The sequence below is a fragment of the Monodelphis domestica genome, chromosome 1 (assembly GCF_027887165.1).
Source record: "Monodelphis domestica isolate mMonDom1 chromosome 1, mMonDom1.pri, whole genome shotgun sequence".
Classification (NCBI taxonomy): Eukaryota; Metazoa; Chordata; class Mammalia; order Didelphimorphia; family Didelphidae; genus Monodelphis; species Monodelphis domestica.
Window position 1 is genome coordinate 709,600,367 of NC_077227.1, and position 24,872 is coordinate 709,625,238.

General features: G+C 34.9%; 1 protein-coding gene and 1 pseudogene across 10 annotated transcripts in view; one reads left to right on the plus strand and one right to left on the minus strand.

Moving 5' to 3' along the window:
- Positions 1-24,872, plus strand: part of NFAT5 (nuclear factor of activated T cells 5) — a 241,361-nt gene that overhangs the window by 120,644 nt on the left and 95,845 nt on the right. For 2 of the 10 annotated variants that reach the window (XM_056811384.1, XM_007477363.3), the window contains exon 2: positions 3,927-3,986. The exons of the other annotated variants lie outside the window; for them this stretch is intronic. The gene's annotated coding sequence lies outside the window, so the exon portion shown is untranslated. The remainder of the gene's footprint in view (positions 1-3,926; positions 3,987-24,872) is intronic. 10 annotated transcript variants of the gene reach the window in all.
- Positions 723-1,242, minus strand: LOC130456371 (YY1-associated factor 2-like; annotated as a pseudogene).

Sequence of the window (24,872 nt, forward strand, 5' to 3'; positions counted from 1 at the left end):
TTGATACTTTAAAATGTTTAGTATTTTGCTAGTAAACATAATAAATGAATGTTTTAAAAAGCCAAGGGGAAAATTTTTGATAAAACGAGAAGCATAATTTTGTAAGAGTAATTTGGTAAAATGTGTCAAAAAATATTGGCCAAAGTTAATAGAAATCCTTTAATAACAATTTTCCTAATTTAATTACACCAAATATCAGTATGTGTACTTACTTAAGAAAACAACTATTATTAAAATCTGGTTGCTCTAATAGTTGACTGAATTGATCTGACTTGTATGTATATATATATATACACATATATATGTATATATATATATATACACACACACACAAACACACATACAACTGTTTCATAATTCTCAAAGAATACATATCTAGGCAGCTTGAACTATGTTATAAAAATTTGAATTCAGTACATTCCATTTAGTAGTAGCAAAATCAAAGTTTAAGTGTTAGAATTCACTAAGGGTAGCAATAACACTGTATAATGAATGTTGTACCACATCATGGTGCTTTTAACTTTGGATATCAAAATGTTAATTCTACAAATGTGGTCTTTAGTGTAGATTGCAACAAAATTATTAATCCTAATGTACTTTTATGTAAAACATGTTTTGGACTGTGCACGAGAGTCTGTCATGAAATGTGGCACATGTTGGCAAAAATCTTTGTATTTGCATGCTCTAGAGAAGTGACTAAAGAAACTAGAAAACTGTAAACTTTAATGAGATTCTCCATTTAATGATGAGGCTTCTCCTCTGGGTGAAGATGACCTGGACATTCCTTTCTGTATTATCAGAGCTAGAACCACTCTGACTATGTTGGTCTGCAGAAGCAACACTAGATGGTGGTGACTTAGTTTTCTCCTTAAAGTCTGTAATAATGATTTGTTACTTCCAGATGCTGAGCAGGACTCTGATCCACATTTTTCAGTCGTGGCCTGGGTTTCTTATAACTGTTCTTTTTGTTAGTTGTTTCTTTTTCACTTTTTCCTTTTCTAATTTATCTTTTTTCTCTTTCTTTGATTGTGGTGGAGGTACAAACTGCTGGGTAACTTGCTGAACTTGCTGAGACAGGTTGAGGTTTCCTAGTAGAAGTGCCCTTTCTCACATCCCATATTATGCATTTGAAAACCTTTGCGCTGTTCTGGAAGGTGCAGACACTACCTTCCCAGTATCCCTCATCTGAGGAAGGCTTCAGCTGCCACTTTGGCCTGGTCTGGCTCTTCTTGTCTCCCATGGCTCAGCTAAAAAAAAAAAAAAGACACCCCAGAACTCATGGCTGCTAGCTCAGTGTTTGTCAATAAACAAGTAGCTATTTTTAAAAGCTTATTTTAGTAGCTTAAAACTGCACTCAGACTTTTTGGACATTATAATAGCCACAACAATGACCAAAAAAAACCAAACAACTCAGTCCTTTTCTCCTCTTAAATTATATTTTAAAATATAAACAGAGATAAGGAAGCTGTAGAGGTTGAAAAGAACAATTAAAAAAACACCACACACACACACACACACACACACACACACACACACACACACACATAAAATAGTCCTTACTTGTATAGCTTATATCTTACTGTCTTATCTATCTGCTTCAGGTCTGAAAATGACAAAAACAGAGGAATATAATACCAAATAATACTATGATGCTAGGATTAGGAGGTGGCAATAAGGAAAACTTAACTGGCTTTTCCATTCTGAGATGAGGTACCTAATTATTTGCCTGCATAGTGTTTGTATTACTGTTATTAATAAATGGATATTTTTATTTTTTTATTTTAATTTTTTTCCATTTGAATACGTTTATTTAGTCAATTTAGAACATTATTCCTTGGTTACAATAATCACATTATTTCCCTCCCTCCCCTCTACCCACCCTTCCCACAACCCACATGCAATTTCATTGGGTATTACTTGTGTCCTTGATCAGAACCTATTTCCATGTTGTTGATGTTTGCATTAGGATGTTCATTTAATCTACATCCCCAACCATATCCCTTTTATCCGTGTATTCAAGCAGTTGTTTTTCTTCAGTATAATAAATAAATATTTTTAAAAGATGAAAACATTTTCATTATTTTATTTTCTAATAAATTGGTTTCCCCCTCATGATAGCATCTTTTGTTTATCTTTTATGCTAAAATTTATCAAACAGTTCTATTGGCATTGTAGACAGCATTTTCCTTAAAGATATTCATAGTTTTTTCAAGATAACTAATAGACTTTTTATACTGTAAGGGTTAAAAGGGGTTTATTTTTAAAAGGGTTGGATTTTATATTTTAAGAGTGTGGTTGCCAGGAATTTAATTAATTCCAAAGAGATTTTATTTACAATTTCATTACAAAATATAGAAAGAGTGAAGCAAGAAATCAGAGAGAGGATAAGGTAAGATATCTAGCCTCAGCACTAAGTAATTTATCTCCCCACCCCTTGCAAGGAGTTAGTCTTAGTGGGCCTTGGCAAAGCCGAAGCCCTGGGGAAGCCTTTCTCAAGAGTAGGTCTTTACCTGAGGCCAGTCCCTTCAGAGAAAAACCAGCAAAAGAGTCAACCTTTCACTCACCACTTGTCAGTCCAGTCAGCAGGTTCTTTTATCAGCCTCACTAGGAAACAGAGTCTCAGGTCCAGTCAGCACTTTAAGGAATGAAGAATTGTGTTCTCACAGAAGTAACAGCTCCTTTTAAAGATGCTTCTTTTGAGTCACTTCCTATATCTTCCCCTAATTTTGCATCTACCAATCACAGGTGAAGTTCTGCTCTAGGACTGCCCAGGAGGCAGGCAGCTGATTCTGATTCATCACCCACTGTACATGTGGGTCACAGACCTCCTACTTCATGATTAAGTGAGATATTTGCACTTTTGGTGATTAGATCTAAAAATGGGCAGATCTCCATACTTAACTTTAAGTAGGGTGTTTACATTATGAGGATTAAATCTAAAAATAGTCAGGGGTTACAATTTAGTCTCTCCAATTAGGGGAGAGTTAAGTATTTTCATTGTTATAATCAGGGGAGTGTTAAATTTAATCTTCACAATACCTATGTGCAAATAGTAGAAATTTGGGACTAGTGAGTATTGCTAAACTTTTTGTAGGCATTAAGATTTTTATTTACTTATTGATAATGTTTGTTCTTTGTGTCTTTACTTCTTTCTTACTGAAGTCCAAAATGAATATTAGAGCTTCCTATTTTATCTGTTTTAGCCTTATTTTCTTTTCCTTTGAATAGGACTAGAAGAGACCAGAGTCCAGATTTTCTGCCACCTTTCAGATAGATCCACATCTACATAGATCAGTTATCTTAGGTCAGAATCTTTCTTATATTAAAGACTTTTAATAAATAAACTTTACAATGAAGTAAGCAAACCTTTTCAGAAAATTTCTAATGCTAAATTGTGAATACTTTTGTTTATTCCTGTTTTCTACGTTTAGGGTAAGAAAACACTGTCTTCAGTATTATGAGTTTTCATATTGTATTCATGCTGTAGGTCTCCTTTCCTTGGTTAAATATGCCTGATTCTTATATTTTTCCCCTCTAAGCCTTATTTTTCAAAAATTTTCTTTATTGCTATCACTCATAATCTTTATATCGTCATAAATTGTGAGGCTTAGAATTTGGATTAAGAATGTGAAGTTCTTTGTACCAATGCAAGTTTTTGCCTTTTCTATAAATTACAATTTTAGAGAGTTGCCTAGAGGTGAAGGGTTTTGGCTAGACTTATACTGCCAGGTGATATGTCAAAGGCAAGATTGGAACCTAACTCAGGCCTACTTTTTATTCAGAACTTGGGTATCAATGAGTCTGGTCAGGTTTTAACAAAAAACTAGTCAATATTATATACTCAGTGTCCTGCTATATACAACATGGGATTCTAGATTCTGGATGAGACCTCAGAGGTCACCTAGTTTTGCCTCTTTATTTTACAGAAAAAGAAACAGAAGCACTTGGAGGTTCAATAGCTTGTTCAAGGTCAGGCCCTCCCTGAGGTATGGTGATTCTACTAATACTTCTTTTCAAAAGTTAAAGGTCAAGGATAGAAAGATGTGGTGTTTCCCTATGATGCTTGCTCTCCTGTCTTTCCTTTGAGGGGGCTCATGCATATAACATGCCATTTCCTTCCCAGTCCATAATGTAGATGACATCCTCTATTTTTCTCTTGCATTCACCGCACATGTTCAATTTGTTGTCAAGTCCTGACATTTCTACCATCACAGTATCTTTTGTTTTCCCATCTTGCAAGTCATTTTACCTCACACTTAGATTACTATTGCAGCAGCCTTCCAGCTGGTCTTCCAGACTATATCACTCTCCTTTCCCTACTCAGTAAACTCCACTGGCTCCCTATTGCTTCAAGGGTCAAATATAAAATCTTTTGTTTAGTTTTTAAAACCCTTTATAACCTGACCCTTTCCTTCCTTCCCAAATCTTCTTATACCTCACTCTACTCAGTATACTCTACTTTCCAGGGGTTATTTGGCTCCTTGCTATTTTTCTTACGGGATACACCATCTCTAGATGCTGATGCTACATTTTCACTGGCTGTTCCTTGTGTTTGGAATTCTCTCTCCCCTTCCTACCTTCTGTAAGATACCTTCTCTCCCCTCCTCCTTCAAGCTAGTTCCTTCTTCCCTCTATGATTATCTTTAGTTTTTACTGTATGTAGATAGTTTGTATATGGGTATTTGCAAGTTATCTCTCATTAATTAGATTATGAGTTAGTTCCTTGAGAGCAAAAACTTTTTTTTCTTCTTTTTTTGTATCCTTAGTACTTAGCACAATGCCCTGGCACATAATAGACCCTTAATACATTCTACCTTCCCTCTATAGTGGTTTTAACTTGTATGTTTCTAGTTGTTTAAATAACTCCTTTGTTAGAATGTGACATCTTATGGAGGGCAGGGACCACATTTCTTGCCTTTCTTTGCCTCTAGCTCTTAATAGTACCTGACACATAGTAAGCACTTAATAAAATATTTGTTGTTGACTTGACTTTTTCTCTTTCACTACCAGTTCAGTTAATTCAAAATCCCCATTTATGCCCCTGATCCCATTTTTTCTAGCTTTCTGCTGAATGTGGCTTTACCAATTAATCTTCCTTTTTTTTTTTAAAATGTGAATTCAGTTTCCTTCTCAGTTGTCAGCTCTGCCTGCCACCTACAAACATGTTCAGGTTTCCATTGATCTTTCTAGCTCTTGAGACACCACCCTTTTGGCATCTCCCACCTTATTTCTCTTCCTTTTACTGACCAGTCCTCTCAAAATATAGTCATATCCGATATGGTTGCCTGGTCTGTCATCATTAAGTGGCAACGTTGTCTATTACTGTTTTATAACACTAGGTTTATGGAATGAATTGTCCTCAATAATTTTCTAAACATGATTTTGTAGATCCTAATTATCATTTTAGAGGAAGTATACTTATGGTTTATACTCAATGATTTTTTAATTCAGTGATTCAGTCCTTTGTGCTCTCTGTCAAATTACATATACCTTTTATTTATATATGTTTACATACTAAATCTCCCTGTGGAATGTAAACAGTCTTGTACCACCAGCTGCCTATTGAATCTCAAATTATGTCCTGTAGACAATTTAAACTCAATCTAAACAAAAAACAGAACTCATTATCTCCCCCCACCCCCTTCTGAATGTCCTTATTTCTGTGGGTTGCGCTATCCTCCCAGTCACCCAGGCTGATAGCCTAGGTCCATATTGGCAAAGATGTGGCATGTGTGCCCTGATAGCATGGAGGAGGCTGCTCTCTTCCCCCTCTCTATTGGAACTGGAGACATTTTTTGCTTTCCCCATCCCTCTGTCTGGCAGACCAATGTGAGCACTTCTTCCCTCTGCTCTCTGGGGTAATGCAAGGGGCTCACAGGCTGCTTGAAGGTGCACTCTCTAAAAAGATTTGCCAACACTGACCTAGGTGTTATTTTTGACTCTTCACTTGAATTTATTCAGTTTGTTGCCAAATCCTATCATTTCTACTTTTGTAACATCTTTTGGATGTATCTCCTTCTCTCCTTGGACATAACTGTCACTCCTCTAGTCCAGGGCTTTGTCATTTGACCTATCTTATTAGTTAGCATATGCTTTTGTGAAATGATTTTCTTCCTTAGAAATTCTATCTCCCTGACTTTTTGTCTTTCTTAGACTTTTTTTTACTGGCTTCTTCTTTCTTCTCAAATACAGATATTTCCTAAGGTTCATTCCTTGACCCTCTTTCACTTTTTTCTATAATGTTTCTCTTACTAATCATTCTTCCCAGAGCTCCAGAACTGTACTTCCAAATGCTTGATGGATATCTCTACCTGGATGACCTTTGGACTTCTTGAGCTCAGTATATCTAAAGTCAAACCCATAATTTTCCTAAATGTCCTCTTTCTGACTTCCATTTTAAAATACCGCTATCATTCTGAATGTCAGTCATTTCAATTCTCTTTGATCTCTTCCTTTCCCTCATCCATCATTCTATTCCTGCAGTGTCCTCTGCATTTCTTGACTGTTTTCTAGTCCTGCTGTATTCACCCTGGTTCAGATTCTTCTTAACTCTCTGCTGGAATATTGGAACTGTTTCTCTTGATGACTTCTCTTCATTTTGCAAGCTACAGTCAAATTAATTTTCCCCTAAGCATAACTGTGATCTGGTAATTCTTTTGCGCAGAAACATATGATTGCTCCCCATCATTTAAAAATGCATTATCACTATCCTTGGTTTTTTCTGTTGCCTCTATTTTCTACTGTTCCCCTCTCCCCATTCCTTTCTGGAGTGCTTCCTCTTCTAATAAGGAAGAAAAAAAGGACAAAAGAAAAAACATTCTGTACAACTAACCAAACATACCTCCATAGTCATAGTATATGAAATACTCCATATTCACATTCTTATACCCCTGCCAAGGGAGGAAAGAAATTAATTGTCTTTTCATTTATCTTTTTTTGGGGGGGCCAAGCTTGGTCATTATCATTTTGTAGAATATAGTTTAGATCGTTTTGTTGTTGTTCTTTCAACTTAAATTGTTATAATCATTGTGTATATTGTTTGCCTGGTTCTTCTTACTTCACTTTATATCGGTTAATAGAGTCTATGCATTTTTCCTGTATTCATGTTTATTGTTTCTTTGAGCAAAGCAACATTCCATTACGTTGATGTACTATAATTTGTTTGTACCAAAATTGTTCATCATAATGGGCAAATACTTTATTTCTGGCATTTTGCTTCCATAAAATAAGTATTTTTGTTTATATGTATTTGGTATAATTTTTATTGACCTTTGTGAAGTATGTTCCTAATAGTGGAATCTCTGGGTTATGTGTAATATATAGATATTTTAGTTACTTATTTAGTTATATAATCCCATATTATTTTTCAAAAGTATTTGAGGGAGGAGAGGGAATAAGCATCTATTAAGTGCCTACTATTTGCCAGGCACTATATTGATTGATTTACAATTATTTAATCCTCACAACAACCCTGGGTATTAAGCAGTATTTTTCCTATTTTACAGCTTGGGAACCTGAGACAAATAAGTGAAATAAAGTCTAGGACTTACCCAGGGTTGTACAGCTGGTCAGTGTGTGTGGCTGGATTTGAACTCAGATCTTCCTGACTTTAGGCCTGGCTCTGTTCATTGTGTCACAACTCTACCAACAGCATTTTGCTGCTTGTTTTTCCAATATCCTGCCAACCTTTACTCTTTTATTCTTTTTTTATATCCTTGAATGTGAATGGAAATCTCAGATATACCTCTGACATAAACTGGCTATATGACTCCTGGGTAAACCACTTTTCCTCTCACAGTTAGCCACTGTTAAGTAGACTGGAGAAATTGTTGAACAAGGACTGAACTTCTGGGGTAGGATTCCTTAAGAAACTGACAATCACAAATGTGGGTAAAAAAACTAGTTGGTAATATTCTTGCTAGGTGGGTAAGGAATGGCACATGGAAGAGATAGTATTTGGGTTGACCTTTGGAGAAAATTAGGGATTGATTCTAAGAAGTGGAGGTGAGGAAGAAGTATATTCCAAGTGTAGGGAGTAGCCTAGGCAGGCACCTGGAGGTAAAAGATAGAATGCCTTTTGTCAAGAATATTTAAAAGGCCAGTCTGTTTGGACCAAAGAATGTTTGAATGGTAGTAATGTATTGGAAAGGTAGATTGGTTATGGGTTTTGAAAGGACTTTGAAACAAAAGAACATTGTGATGTGATATGGAAACAAACAAACCAAAAAAAGCCCCAAGCCTTTAGGAATGAATTCAATGTTTTCTAAGTTTTAGGGCTGGTTGTATTGTTCTTGACCCTGAAAATTTGTGGCTTTTAAAATTCCTAGTTTCTTTATCATTTCAGGAGGACAAATATTCCCTCATTTCACAATTATAAAATATTTCTTCCTCCCCTAACCCCAATTTTATAATACAGGGGGAAGAGAAATAAGGAAAGAAGTAGAGTTTTCTGTGGATTCACAGACTTGGATTAATTTGTGTAGGTAACCAAGCAGCCAGTATGAGATATCACCTTCCTAGTAAACATGTTAATTATCATGATAGCAACATAGTAACTATTTTATACCCTCAAAGGGCTTTAGGGTATATATATATATTTTTTAAATATATTTTATTTGATCATTTCCAAGCATTATTCGTTAAAGACATAGATCATTTTCTTTTCCTCCCCCCCACCCCCCATAGCCGACGCGTAAGTCCACTGGGCATTAGATGTTTTCTTGATTTGAACCCATTGCTTTGTTGATAGTATTTGCATTAGAGTGTTCATTTAGAGCCTCTCCTCTGTCATGTCCCCTCAACCTCTGTATTCAGGCAGTTGCTTTTTCTCGGTGTTTCCACTCCCATAGTTTATCCTTTGCTTATGAATGGTGCTTTTTTCTCCTGGATCCCTGCAAGTTGTTCAGGGACATTACACCGCCACCAATGGAGAAGTCCATTACGTTCGATTATACCACAGTGTATCAGTCTCTGTGTACAATGTTCTCCTGGTTCTGCTCCTCTCGCTCTGCATCACTTCCTGGAGGTTGTAGGGTATATTTTTTGTTTCAAAATCATTCAGTAAGCAATCACTTGTCTTTTTCCTTCCTTGGATTTCTGGGAGCATCATAAACCATTAGTATATTTTACTCTTACATCCTGGATTTGTTAGGCTAATGAACCATCCAGTCAGTTGAGGACCTAATTACAGAATCACACTTTGAGACTTTTTGATAAGAGTCAGAAAACTTGTAGAAGAGTTTATAGGGAAAGTCAGGTATAATAGTGACCTCTGTCTGATCTTATGCAGCAGAATTATATACTACATCTGCTTGATTAAATTTGGTCAAGTGAATTTTCTTATCTGTGACTGCTTGTAAGGGTCTACCCTAATTTGTTTCTTTGAAACCTTTATCTAGTGGAAACTAGTGATACCAGAAGAAGCTGGAAACATGAGATTATTCCCATTTAATAAAAAAAATTTTTTTATCCCATTATGCTTCTCTCCACCCTAAAGCCTGGACTCTAGAAAACATTTGTCAAAAGGAATAAGAAATTATTAAAAATCTTAATGAATAAATATATTAAAAGGTTATGTTATCTTGTAAAATAAAAAGGAGCATTTTGAAAGAGCTCTCAGGCTATCTGTCCAAACAGTTTCTAGCCATCAGTAGCTAGATGGTCATTTAGGTTTGATTTAAGAAATACCAAAAATGATCTGGCAAGGATACCTAGGCTATGATAGAATCATCCATATCTCCCTCCATGAATGAGACTCATTCCTCTTTCTCAGGAGTTTGCATCACCAGGACAAAGGGAAACATTCTTCACACTCCTTCAGTGGGAACATAAGTTAGATTCTAAAAACTAACATGGCAAAGGAGGGAGGGAGGAACGGGAGAGAGAGAGAGAGAGAGAGAGAGAGAGAGAGAGAGAGAGAGAGAGAGAGAGAGAGAGAGAGAGAGAGAGAGAGAGAGAGAGAGAGAGAGAGAGAGAGAGAGAGAGAGAGAGAGAATGAAGAGAGAATGAAGAGAGAATGAGAATGTGTGCATCTGTCTGTCTAGGAGGGACAGGACTGAAGGGATTGTCTACTTTTTTAAAGAAGAAATTATTTATAACTCTTAACTTGCTTCACTCTGGCTTTTAACCTCATCTTTCAACTGAAAGTTGATTTTTCCAGTTACCAATGACTGTTTTGCAGTCTTTGATCATTGTTCTCCTTGATACTTTGTTCTCTCTCTCTATTTAACTGACCCTACCCTCTTACTAGTCTGATTGCTTTGTGTCCTTTGCCTCCTTTACTGGAGCTTCATCCTTCATACCTACCAGACATAAACATCCCCCAAGGCTTCTGTTTTGGGGCCTTCATCTCTTTGTTCTTGTAAGAGTCAAAAATGTAAGGGGTTGGACTAGATTATTTAAGAGTATGGTCACCAGGAATTTAATAAATTCTAAATGATTTTTTAGCAATTTATTTATAAAATATAGAAAGAGTGAAAGTAAGAAAATCAGAGAGAGGATAGGATAAGATATCTAACCTAATACACTAAGTATTTTGCTCTGGCCCCTGGCTCAACTCAGGCAGGGTTAATTAGTTCTCAGCTGGAGGGGCCTGTGTCAAGGAAGTTCATTCCTTCCCCCCTCCTGAGTAGCTTGACCTGCCCATCAAACATTTCTGACACAATTGTGCCAGGTTTGCTCCTCTCTACGAGCTGTACATCAATAAAAGTTAAGGCTTTGGGGCTTGTGAGAGGGAGAACCGAGAAGAGAATGAAGAAGGAAGAAGTCGAGAATAGAGCAGGCAGGTAAGAGGGATGGAGGAAGAGACTTGCAGGCTAGGGACCACGTGGTCAGGTTACTTATAGGAATGATTGTTGACCCTTTCCAATAAACTTTATAAAATATATATGTGGATAGAAATAGTATTCCAATTCTTACAGGCCTTAGCCTTGAGCCAAGGACCCGGGGATGAATAAAGAGCTTCAGTTGCGAACCCTCTCTCAAAAGAGGAGGCCTCTCCTGAGGCTTGTTCCTTCAGAAAATCCAGGAAAGGAATCAGCCTTTTTCATTCACCCACATGGTAGTTCTAAGGGAGAGATTTCAGAACAGTCTCACCAAGTCCAAGGTCTCAGGTCCAGTAAGCAGATTCTTTACCAACTTGAACTCAGAACTCTGAAAAACGAACTTTTTCCCAGGAAGTTGTAACTCCTTTTAAAGACACTTCTTTGCATCAGTTCCTGTGCCTTCCTCTACTTTTTTATGTGGACAAATTATAGTCTATAGTTTTGTTTAGGACTGCTCGGGGCAGTCAGTGGTTTCTGATTCGTTACCCACTTTTGCACACATGGGTCACAGACCTCCCCCACTCAGGTGTAAGTGGGGTGTATATACTTCTGATGATTAAATCTAAAAATGGGCCAGGGAGAGTTAATCCCATCTTCATAATCTTCATATTATTTTTATTGCATAGTTAGGTCATGCTTAGTTTGAATAACAAATCCCATGAATTGTTGCATTATTGAATGTTCCTTGTATATTTCTATTGAACTGGAACCAATGACATTATTTTACATACAATTATACTTCAAATTGTGTGAATTTGATTAATGCAACCACCTCACAGAATTTATTATTTGCAATAATTAGGACAGAATAGAAATATAGAATGTCACTGGAAGGAAGAGAGAGAATGTAGAACTCATAATTTTAGAAAATGAATATTAAAAGTTATTTTTGCATGTAATTATGAAAAAATAAAATATTATTAAAATATACCATATCTTTGCCAGGTTACTATTAACTGAAAGATGAAGCAAATATAAAATCCTATTGAATTTATTATTTGTTGATTTTTTAAAAATGAATTTTTTTTAACAAAATGACTCCCTGTATATCAAGATTATTTAAAATTGCTTTGAAAATGTAAAGGAAATAATCCTATTGATTAACCATTTGATAATAAATATAAGACAATAAAACAGGGAGATTTATGTTTACAAAAGATTCACTAGTATGAAGAGGAGGAGATCCAGCAGAGTCTAAATTGAGGAAGAATTTTCAGATATTTCTGTTTGTGTTGATTACGTCTAGCCTCAAGATATTTTGGAGCTTCAAAGAAGAGATTTTTAATTATTCTAGAGTTTGACCTTTCCATCCATATAGGAAAGATCAAATGGATGAAGAATCACCATTTCTTATATTTCAGCATACTTTTAGATGGAAATGCTATAGAAATCCCCAGTTGTTTGTGTATGAGGAACAGACTGTTACAGTTGGACAGTGAGTTAGTCCCAACCTTGAAAAGGAGGAGGAAAACAGGCTAGATTGCTTTGGGGAAATTGCAAATCTTATTTACTTATCCAAGCTTGCCATGAAACAAAGGACCATTTCCCCTCTTCAGTATTTATATTTTCTTTGGGTTGAGCTTCCACAGCAAGCCCTGGAATACCTCTGAACAACTAAAAAGATGAATATCAGATAGAAGACAATAGAAAGACTACACTCCATGACCAATTATATCATAAAAGAATTGTATGTTTGAAACAGAGCAAGGTTTGAAAGGTAGTATTCTCATTATGTTGAAAGAAAACAAGAAAGGAAGACCAGTGAATTGGTTAGACCTTTTATAAACTCTTAGGAGAATATGGATAAGAGTTCCATTGGATAGACAGATATGGGCAGGTTGTGATCTGCAAAGTTGGAGAGATCTCCTGAATTAATGAGATCACAGATCCATTGATTGGATTCCTTTTTAGTTTGATACATAGAGATATCCAGTTTGAAATATTCTATAGGGATTGAAGCTCAGGAGAGAGACAACTGTACTTGTGAGTCATCTGGATAGAAATAAAAATTGAATCCCTTGGGAACCATTAAGGTCACCAAATGAGAAAATGTAGAAACAATATTGAAAAGTGCCTAGGACAAAACCACAATGTACATTGACTATTAAGGGGATGTGATATGGATGGAGAGCTAACAAAGGAGTCTGAAAAAGATGGTCAGATAAATAAAAGGGAAACAGAGAGAGCAGCATAATGTAATATTTATAGGGAAAATGTGTTGGGGATTGAAGAACAGGGAATACTTAAGGTTTTGTAACAGGGAATTGGGAGAGAGGGAATATGGCTGCCGTTGAGATAAAAGGATAGAGATGCCCCTGCTGAGAGGCTATTTTTGAAAAATGGGGTCCAATAAGTACTTTATAGTTGAATGCCTGTCCTGAGGTTCAGCTCCCTCTATGTCCCCCTGAAATGATAGTTCTATCTGACTGTGGTTATTTAAATAAAGATGAATTTTAATAACAAGTTTGGATTGGGGAGGTATCAGGGAAGAGGGAATCAGGATTTCCCTAGATTGAGTTTGAGTCTCTCTCAGCTTTTGAGCTGAGGCCAGGCCTTGCAGGCTGGTGGAGGGATTCTTGTATTCCTGTCTATGCTAATCTGTGCTAATTTTCTTAACTTCAAAGTCTTAGCAGTAGACAGCGAGAGGAAGAAAAGGTTCTGACTTTCAGAGCTGGTTGGGCCTGTCTCTTTGGACTGATGCCCCTAAAGACTGGCCTTACAGTTCAAACTGCTTCCCTTAAATCTTTTTGTCTAATGACACTCACAGGAATACAGGTAGAGCACACAGTTGGGAAAATCAGGAATAGAGGCCCTTCTATCCAGAGACAGGGAGAGAGGCTCCTTCTAGTATGAGGGCCAGGAAGAGAGTCGCAGGGGACCAACTGCCACTCCCAGTTGCCCCTCCCCCCCAACTGTCATTCTTGTCAATATCTTCTAACATTCCAACTGCTGTTTGTTCCACCTGATTGGCAGAAAGTCCAAAACTTGCTTTAGTTTTCCTTTCCACAGTAACGAAACCCCAAAGAGGAAAGAAAAGGGAGATAGTGGAGAACAGTATCATTTAGGTCAAGAAGAATGAGAAGTGAGTGTGAAAAGATCATCAGATTTGACAACTATAAAGAGATGATTGGTAATTTTGGAGAGAACAGTTTTAGTGGAGTGATGCAGTCAGAAGCTAGGCTGAGAAATGAGAGGAGGGATATAGAACTTTAGTTTGAGAAGGGGGTACTTTTTTTTTTTTAAGGATGGTGGAGAAGTTAGTATATTTATTTGTAGCAGGGAAGGAACCAGTAGACAAGGAAAGATAGAAGATTGGGAAAAGGGGTTGAGATTAAGGGTGTATGTAGAGATGTTGTCCTCAGTTGAAAAGGGCTACTTTTTGATGAGAGACCAGAGAAAAAGGAAAGAGAATGAGGAATGGTTTTGAATTGAATTAATTTTTATTTTCCAATTTGTATCTTCTAGTGTATATGTATGTGGGTGTGGGTTTCTTAAAAAAGAAATTCCTTATAACATTAAAAACCAGTTGAAATTTAATTTCATGTTAATCAGTCAATAAGCATTTATTAAGCACTTATCTTTCCAGGCACTGTGCCAAATTGATCACTTTTAGTAATGTATAGGAAAGCCATGTTTTAAATCTCAATTGATGTAAAAATAGCCATTGCTTATTGTATGATGATCAGCTGTGAAACTCTTAACTACTTTCAGCAATACAATGATCTAGGACAGTGATGATGGACTTATGACAAAGAATGCTATCCACGCTTCCAGAGAAAGAACTGTTGCAGTCAGAATATAGATCAAGCATACAATTTTCCACTTTATTTGTGCTATTTGTGCTTTTATTTTGGGGTTTTGGTTTTATATGAGTATTCTTATTCCAATGACCAATATGAAAATATGTTTTACATGATAATACATGTGTAACCTAGACCAAATTGCTTACCATTTCCAGGAGTGGGGAGGGAAAAGAGAAAAAGAAACATTTTGGATTTTATAACTTCAGAAACCATATGTGGAAAATTGTTACTACATGTAATTGAGAAAATAAAATATCTTTAAAGATTAGCCAATCCTATTTGCCCCATTCTGCTGTTGATGACCCCTTCTGAAAGGAAGTACTATTTTAACTGATTTGGCCTATGTTATGAGCTAAATAAACAGACTTTTATGGGCTACCCTAGAAACTTAAGTTTTTTATATATCTACACATACATATATATTTATACATATACAATTTATTTAAAGTCTTACTTTCTATCTCAGTACTGATTCTAAGGCAGAAGGGTGGTAAGAGCTAGGTAACTGGGGTTAAGTAACTTGTGCAGGGTCAAATAACTAGTAGGTATCTGTGGCCACATTTGAACCCTAGACCTCCCATTTTCAGGTCTAGTTCTTTATTTACTGAGCTACCTAGCTGGCCTCCTATATTGTTTTGATGGGAAGATAGGTTCCAAACAATTTTCTTATGATAGAACTTACGTGCGAACAATGTGGAGAGGTACAGAAGAGTAAAAAAGTTTAGGGTGATAGGACCTAGGAGAGACAAGATACTTCTACTACTGACTGCCATGGCAGTGAGAGTGTTTTAGAAAATTCACCAGTTGGTTACCTTGCCACAATTTTAGTTCTTCGTTATAGGGGTAAGGCCCATGGTCAGTTTTCTGTCATGTTTCTATCTAACCAACCTTGCCTATTTTTTTGGGGTTTTAAAAAATCTACTTTTATTAAAACTTGCTTGTCTTTTTCTCCTTTTTCTGCTTTGTGGCTTTTCTCTTTTTGAAAATGTAGATTTTTTATTATGAACCTAAGTATTGACAAATGCAAACATTTCCGCATATGCAATTGTTTTCCTATACCTTGTTGTTTTGCATCGGTATAAACAAGGCATACCAGGTTTTTCTAAATTGTCACTTTTGTTGTTTCTTAAGGTACAATACTATGTCATTGTATCCACATACCATAATTTTTTATTTTTATTATTTTATTTATTTTTAAGTATTTTTCCATGTTTCCATGATTTATGTTCTCTTCCTCCCCTCCTCCACCCCCCCACCCCCCCCCACTCCCAGAGCTGACAAGCAATTCCACTGGGTTATACATGTATTATCACTCAATACCCATTTCCATATTATTCATTTTTGTAATAATCTTTCAAAACTCAAACTCCAAATCCTATACCCATATGAACAAGTGATAAATCACATGTTTTTCTTCTGTGTTTCTTCTTCCACAGTTCTTTCTCTCAAATGTAGATAGCATTATTTCTCATAAATCCTTTGGGATTATCCTGAATCATTGCATTTCCGTTAGTAGCAAAGTCTATTATATTTGATTGTCTCATAATGTTTCAGTTACTGTGTACAATGTTCTCCTGGTTCTGCTCATTTCACTCAGTGTCAGTTCATGGAGGTCTTCCCACTTTTTAAAGAAATCAAGCAGTTCATCATTCCTCATAGCAGAGTAGTATTCCATCACTATCATATACCACAATTTGTTCAGCCACTCCCCAATCAACTCTCTCATTTTCCAATTTTTTGCCACCACAAAAAGTGAGGCTATATTTTTGTTCAAACATTTTTTTTTATCTCTTTGGGGTACAAACCTAGTAGTGGTATTGCTGGATCAAAGGGCATGCATTCTGTTAAAGCCTGTTAAATTTATGGTTGGACTGAATATATTTAATTGATTGTCAGGGATTTAATTACTAAATCCCAGAAATTAATTACTAAAGTCAGTCTTTATACTCACCATGTGTCAGTTCAATCAGCAGATTCTTTATCAGCCTCAACTCCAGTAGAACTGCTTCTTACAGGAGGTTCCACTCCAAGTGTGCGTCTCTTCACTCCAAGTGTGTCTCTTCACTCCAAGTTTCTGTGTGTGTCTGTTTCCACTTTTAAAGACCTTTTTCTATTGTGTCACTTTCTGTAAATTTTTAGCCCACGTTTTACTCCAGGACTGCCTACTCTTTCACATGTGGGTCACAGACATCCCACTCAGTGCATGAAATGGTTGTTTATACCTTTTTGTAGTTAAAATCCAAAATGGGTAGATCTACATACTCAACTTTAAGTACTGTGCTACATTTTGGGGGATTAAAATCTAAAAATAGACAGGGGATTACAATTTAATCTTCACAATCAAGGAAGAGCTAAGTACCTTCATTGTACAATCCGGGGAGAGCCAAATCCAATCTTCACAAGCCCTTTGGGCTTAATTCCAAATTGCTTTCCAGAATCACATACCATCATTTTTTCAGCCATTTTCTGATTGATTGGCACCCACTTTGTTTTTAGTTTTTTGCTACATAAGTGCTGCTATAAACATTTTCATACATATGGGTCTTTTCCTTCTTTTAAAAAAACATTTTGGAGATAGTGAGTTTAATAGTGATGTCACTCAGTCACTGGATAATCACAGTGAGTTTTTGGGTATAGTTCAAATTATTTTCCAGAGTGGTAGGACCAATTCATGGCTCTACCAGTAGTACATTAGTGTACCTACTCTCTTCTAGAAGTTCTTCCAATAAATGCCATTTTCACCTTTCAACATCTTTGTTAATATGAAGTTCATGAAGTAGAACCTCAGAGCTATTTTATTCTGCGTGGCTTTTTATTAATGAGTTAGAGAATTTTTTCATATCATCATATTAGCTTTCCTTTATTTTTTGAGAACTCTTCATTCTTACTCTTTGAGTATTGGGAAATGGCTCTTTTTAAATGTATTTTTATTAGTTTCTATAGATTTTTGCTATTTGCTGCAAAGACTTTTCTCCAGATAAAAAGTTTTTCTTTTATTGCTTATTGCATTGTACATGATCTTTTCAATTTTATGTACATGGAATCAAATTGTCCTTTCTACAAATCCAACTTTGCCCTTGCCCTTACTTTTGTTCTCCAAATGATCTCTAAAGAATTTAATACTTATGTAGTCATTCTCCTCCCCTTCCCTCCCACCCCCCAGCATGTCTACAATATATGGGTTTGGGAAAGTTCAAATTTATGGCCAGAAATAAATGCATGTATGCTTTTACTCTACATCTTAACCATCTGCAACTGAACTCTCTTTTATGAAGATAATCTTCTTGGTCCCATAAGCTCTGTGACAAATGAAATTCTCTAGGGACTGTATTTTTAGCTTTCTAATATAATTTTATTAAAAGACATCAAAATGTCTGAACTAGCTATTGAATTCCCTATACTGTCTGAGCAAGGCCCACATGAAAGAGACTTGACCTAGTGCAGCTGAGCCACCAGGTTTGGGGAGAAAAAAAGGCTCCACCTCTTATCCTGAAAGCCTATCTATGTTACTTGAATTGTCATTATCCCTTCCCCATCCCCTGGACAATAGCCACACAAGAAATGAACTCAAGTGATTAACTCCTAGAAAGTGGCAGGTCTTCTGGTCACTCTCATGTATGACCAGAAGGTGCTTCCAACATGGTGTTTGCTTAGCTGTTGGATTACTTCATCACCCAAGAGAGTTCTTTATAAACAAAGAGCTAATCTGCACTCTGCAAGCTTTTACATCTAAATAGAAAAAGGGAAGACCCAGCATAACCTTGGGAAGAGAGGGTTTTCAGCCTGATAATTAAACTGTTTGAATTTTAAAATGAACATGCTGGGGGGGGGGGCTCAGAAAGGGGTATGATTTAATATTAGCTTTCCACAATACCTGTTGATAATTTGATATATAATATAATTTAGATATCCTCAGAAATTATTGGGGGGAAATGGTAATTTCTTGATGCAATCCAACCCACTTTTCTTCCTACTTTTAATTTTAAACTCTACCCTATTATCCATTTCTGCCTTTCCCAAATTTATACTTATCAGATGAACACTATAAATTGTCCATTTAATTGTATGTTGTAATCTGGAAAATATATATTATTTATCCAGTTGTTTTTTCCTATGTGTTGGGTTAGACTTTTGAGGAGTTTTGGCTGTCTTGTTTGTAATTGAGCAACTAGTCAGAGTAGCAAATGATCTGGAGTCAGGAAGACCTTTGTTCAAATTTATGTAGTCATAAATTTGAGATACTCAGATACTAACTAGCTGTAGTAGAAGTTTGGACAGGTCACTTAACCTCTGTTTACCCCAGTTTCCTCAACTGTAAAATAGGGATAATTATAGCACCTTCTAGGTTGTTGTGAGAATCAAATTATATGAAATTAATGTTTATAAAGTATTTAGTACAGTGCTTGGCACATAGCAGGTACAATTTTACTACTACTATTATTACTGTTAATTATTGTAAACCACAGATTCAAATGGCATATGTATAAAGGGAATTAAAAGGTAAATGATTTCCCCTTGATCTTAGAATGGTGCAGGGGAAAAATCAATAGATTTGGAATCAAGAGACTGAGTTCAAATCCCAACTCTGACTATGTGGTCTTGGGCAAGTCACTTTACTTATGTGGACCTCAGTTTCATTATCTGTAAAAGGAGAATTTTGGATTAGATGCCCTCCATTGACTTATCTATGCTTCTATGAAGTAGTGATCCCATAATTTATATTACATGTTTTATTATGCCTTTTTTAAACCTATGATTTATTTTTTCATTAAAAAAATATTTATCTCTTCTTCTTCCCACATCATTCTCACCTACCACTAAGAAGGAAAGAAAAACAAACATGTATAGTTAAATCAAAACAAGTTCTCACATTTGCCACATCATATCTTTTTTAGTTCCATAGTTATAATGTATAGTAGCATTGGTGACAGGCAATATTTTTTCATTCATTAATTTTTTTCTTCTTCTGAATTCTAGTGCTACATTATATCCACATTATTTACTTTGATTAGGATTTGTCTTTTCTGCTTAGTCTGTTTTTGCTGTCAAAATAATCATTATTGGGAGATCCTTTTAACTACTTGAAATATTTATTTAATACTTAAAGAATCCATTTGATTGGTATGCATATTTCATTCACCAATAAAAATCCAGTCTCTGTGTAACTTAGTAAATAAATGCCATAGCCAAAAATTTTTTTATAATCCTTTAGGCAGCACATTAATGAGCCTTTCTTCATCTAGATAGTCTGGTCCTTGGACAATAGAGAGGTTTTATCACAAAACTTAGTACTTGGTGCCTTTCCAGCTGGAGCCAGGACCAGCCAGATGTTGCACAGGAGCTTTTCATTTCCACTATTTTGCCAGAATGTTTAATATCTTTTAATTTAGGAGATTCTTTCCTAAGTTCTAAGTCTATGGAGAACCATTTTTCCTATTAGCAAAATCTGAAGTTTATTGCCAAAAATCTCTGGTCTGGACTTAGAAGTTTATTATACTTAGGAAGTTTACAACAGACAAAAAAAGGTAATTAAAAATAAGATTTAAAAAACCAAGGAAGGATAGAAGGGAGAACATATCAAGTTTTAGACAACATAAATATTCTGGACCTAGGTGTATTTAATGATTTTTGTTGTTGTTGTTGATATCACCATAGAAAACATTTGACTTAATTTTGTGAGAACCTGTGAAAATATACCTTCTGCTACTGTGAATATCTTTATAAAGAGGTCTGAGAAACACACTACAATTAAATAGATTTGGAACTGAATGGCATATTCAAAGTAGTCTTTAATGGTTTGATGTTCAGGTTGGCAGGAAGTTTGGAGTAGAGTGCCAAGGGATCTGTGCTTGGTCCTGTTCTCTTTTAATGTTATTATCAGAAATTTTTACTATATTGATGGTATAGATAGCATGCTTTAAAATTTTTGTAATGAAATTAAAGCAGTTGTTCCTTTCTTTTATTCACAAGGTAGCCAAAACTTTATACTTTTTCTTGAATGCAAATTACAAATCATATTATATTAGAGTTTTATGAACTGGTTAGCATTTTAAATAAAATTAAAATTTAATATTGGTGGGCTTTTTAATAGGTTTTCTTTTTATGAGATAAAACAGTAATTGCATTTTTATAGCCCTTTAAGGTTTGCAAAGTATTTTATAAATGATATTTTTCCTTACAACATTTTTGGGAAATATGTGCTGATTATTCTCATTTTATGGATTAAGAGAGTGAGCAATCAGATTAATATACTTACCCAGGGTCACAGATAGATTTGAATTTAGTTCTTGCTCTATCTAGGTCTAGCATTTTATCAATACTGTGCCACCTAGCTGACAGTGAAAAAAGTTTTGCTCATTTAAACATTATCTTTTAAAGGTTACTTTTATTTGGAATAGTAAAAGTGAGATGTTATTTACATAAGTATTTCAAGACTGTATCCTAATTGTAGGTTCCCTCTTTTCTAATACAAACTGAATACCTTTGTTAATAAGGCTTTTAAGAGCTACTTAGTCAGTAGCCACTCTCAAGGTGGCTAGGCTGTTCTCAGATAAAAGGTGATCCCATACTTCCTTCCTGCTTGGGGTTATACCATGCCAGATGTTGTGCTCTACTGGCATAGTCTATAAAAAAATCAATCATCTCTTCCCCATGATAAAACACCAGAGCAGGACTTTACTAAGTGTGTATATATCCATTATATACATCCATACATGAAATACATATGTGTATATATTTATACATATAGTTTTAAATTAAGTAAGGTATATGTAGTCACTTAAGCATACCCTTAAACCTGACTTCAGAAAAATGAGTGGATTTATATAAGAAATAATTTAATGCTGTGCCTATTAAAGTAAAATTGCTTATGATCTTTCAAAGCAATAAGTAAATACATACACACATACATATCTTCTACAACATTTAACTACTTCCATTGGCCTCTAAAGTTTTTCTTTTTTCAAGTATAACTAGAACAGTTTAGTAAATCAACATGTATACAAACATGTCACATTGAAACTAATAGACTAAATTAGTTAATTAGGCATTTTCAAGAACTGGAGGTTATTAAAACATGATCAGAATGTTTTCATAAGGGAAAAATAATGCTAGAGGAACAAAAATACACTACTTCAGAACTTATATTGGACTTAAAGTGTGTTTATTTTTAACTTTTCTTTATGATTTAAGAAAATTTGTTGCTATTTATTAAAAGTATAATTGCATTATTTTTAATGGATAGATTGCATTAATTTCCTAAAATAAGTTGCAATATGTGATATAGATAAATAAATGTCATTTTTGCTAGTATCTTGGACTGTAGTTAAATGAAGAGAAGTTATTGAAACATATACATTACCTACCAGTTATTCTTGACCTACATAAACTTTTAGAAACTTAATATCTAGCAGACATACAACCAGCACATTTTTCCAGATGGAGAAGCCAACTATGATGATTGTTAAGCTTGAAGTATTTTGAAGAGAATTAATGTTGTCTTTTCAATGTAGAAAGTTGTTGACATAATGGCACTGCCAAGTAATCTATTTTAGAGATTTTAGAATGTTTAAGATGAAACTTTCACCTAGGGATCCACTACCCTTATTGAGAGTTAATAGAGAACCAGATCTCATGCTTATTTTAAGTACCTTATACCCAGATTATGCTCTAGGTAGTCTGAACACGTTAACTCTTTCAGGTTCCTAGGGTAGCCTTGTGATGAAGTTAAAAGTCAACTTACATTAAAAAATTTTTTTCTTAGTCTGAAAGTTTTGCCTGTCATAGTAATAATATATTTGACTTAAAAATATACATTTATGCTATGTGCGTTTTCATTTAAATCTCTGATACAGAAAGACGCAATCCTTTTGATTTAGCCACAGGGTTTCTTTGTTTTTCTTTTTCTATCTGGGTTACACATGCATTATCATGCAAAACATATTTCTATATTGTTCATTTTTATAGGTGAGTAATCTTATAAAACCAAAACCCCCAAACATAAACCCAAATAAACAGCTGAAAAACCATATGCTTTCATTACCATTTTGACTCCCAATGGGATTTTTTTCTAGCAGTGAATAGCATTCTTTGTCTTAAGTCACTCAGAATTGCCCTGGATCATTTTGTTACTGATAATAGCTGTCTATCACAGTTGATCATTCCACAGTATTGCTGTTACTGTGTATAGTGTTCTCCTAGTTCTGCTTGTTTCATTCTGCACCAGTTGATGGAAATCCCTTCAATTTCTAGTTCTTTGCCACCACAAAAGAGCAGCTCTAAATATTTTTGTATAAGTAGAGTATAAGAATATTAAAGTAGACCAGTGGTTCTCAACCTTTCTAATGACGTGACCCCGCAGTACAGTTCCTCATGTTGCAGTGACCCCAAACCAAAAAAATTATTTTGGTGGCTACTTCAAAACTGTAATTTTGCTACAGTTATGATTTGGAATGTAAATATGTGATATGCATTATGTATTCTCATTGCTACAAATTGAGAGGTTGAGAACCACTGAAGTAGACGGAGAAAATCTTTGTCTTTCTGTATTGTTCTAAATTTTGAAAAATAATTCAGATGGGTCATTGAGTAAAGAATAACAAGGAAAATGCCTGAGAAATTGTAATTTAATGAATGGTTTAGTGGCATGTGTTAAGGCCATTAGTAGATATTAATAGAGGGTGCAGTGGATAATGTGCTAGACCTCAAGTCATTAAAATCTGAGTTCAGATCTAGCCTTAGACACTTAGTATCTGTGTGACTCTGGGCAATCTCTGTCTGCCTCAGTTTTTTCATCTGTAAAATGCCTCCCAGTTTTTTTTTATGAGTTAGATAATATTTGTAAAGTACTTAGAAGACTCTTACAAACTGCATAAATGCTGTTATTATATTATAAAATGGAGAAGTAAATATGTTTAATTTGTAGGTGTGGATCTTAAGCAATAATTTAAAGAAAAAAGAAATAGGAAATAAATCAGTATCAGAATTTATTAAATGGCAATAAAATGAAGTTAATTTATCCCTCAAATATTTTTTCAATGTATGCTAATATGTAAGGTAATATTAAACCTTATAATAGGCACAGAAATACACACACAGAGAATGCATTTACTTGGAGAAGTAAGATGTACAGAGAATTAGCCCACAAAATATTAAATGATAAATGCCATGAGGATTATGAAGAAAGCCAATGTCAAGGGAATAAAAATGTGTTTGGGGGGGAAAAATGAATGATGAGTAAAGATGTGGAAAAGATAACATGCAAAAATAAATAGGATTGGAGACCTAAACATTAAGTAATTGGTGAAAGTGTATAATTTTGAAGCAAAAGAAAGTTTCTGTTCAATAAATATTATAAGAGATAAAATAAATGGATTGATTATACAAAGATTGTTTTTGTACAATAAAAATCAATGCATCCAGAATACAAAGGATAGAAACATATTTTAAAAGTCTTTGTCACAATTTTTCTGATAAAAATCAATATTGAAAACTTACAATTAAGGATAAATCATAGTTTATAAGAGTATTATTACATACTTTTATGAGAATAAATTTCATTCCATTTTCATGGAAGCGACCTTAGAATCCACCTAGTCTAACCTTTTCAATTTACAGATGAAGAAAGAGTCTCAAAGAAGGGAAGAGAAGAACCTAGGTCAAACTCAAGTCTTGTAACTCCAAATCTAATCCTCTTTCTATTGTATTGCACTGTTCTCAAACGAAGAAACAAATGAACAATATATAACCTGAAAATTTGTTCAGACTATAGTTATCAGAGAAAGGAAAGCTAAAGTAGTTCTAATGTAACACTTTTAGATATCAAATTGGCATATGCTGTTAAATAATAGATTAATCATTGGTGGAACACTATTTGTGTTACTGATGGAGTTGTGACTTGACATCATCTTTTCAGATGTCATTTCAGAATAGGAGCTTTGATAGGAATAATCTCAATTCCTAGAGTATGATGCTCTAAAGATGATACTGAACAGAAAAAATATCTTTTTGAACATAAATATTGGTGATTATAAATAGAGAACAGCAAAAATTGGAAACAAGCTGAGCAAACAATTACAAAAGTAATAGAATATGTGTGTGCTCTTAAGGGATGACAAATCAGAATACAAGGAAGTGGGAAGACTTAGAAAGGTGTGATAGATTAGATACAGATAGATCTATAGATAGATATAGTGTGATAGATTGAGAATTCCTCTTAATTAGGAAGAACTGGGTTCAAGTCCACTTC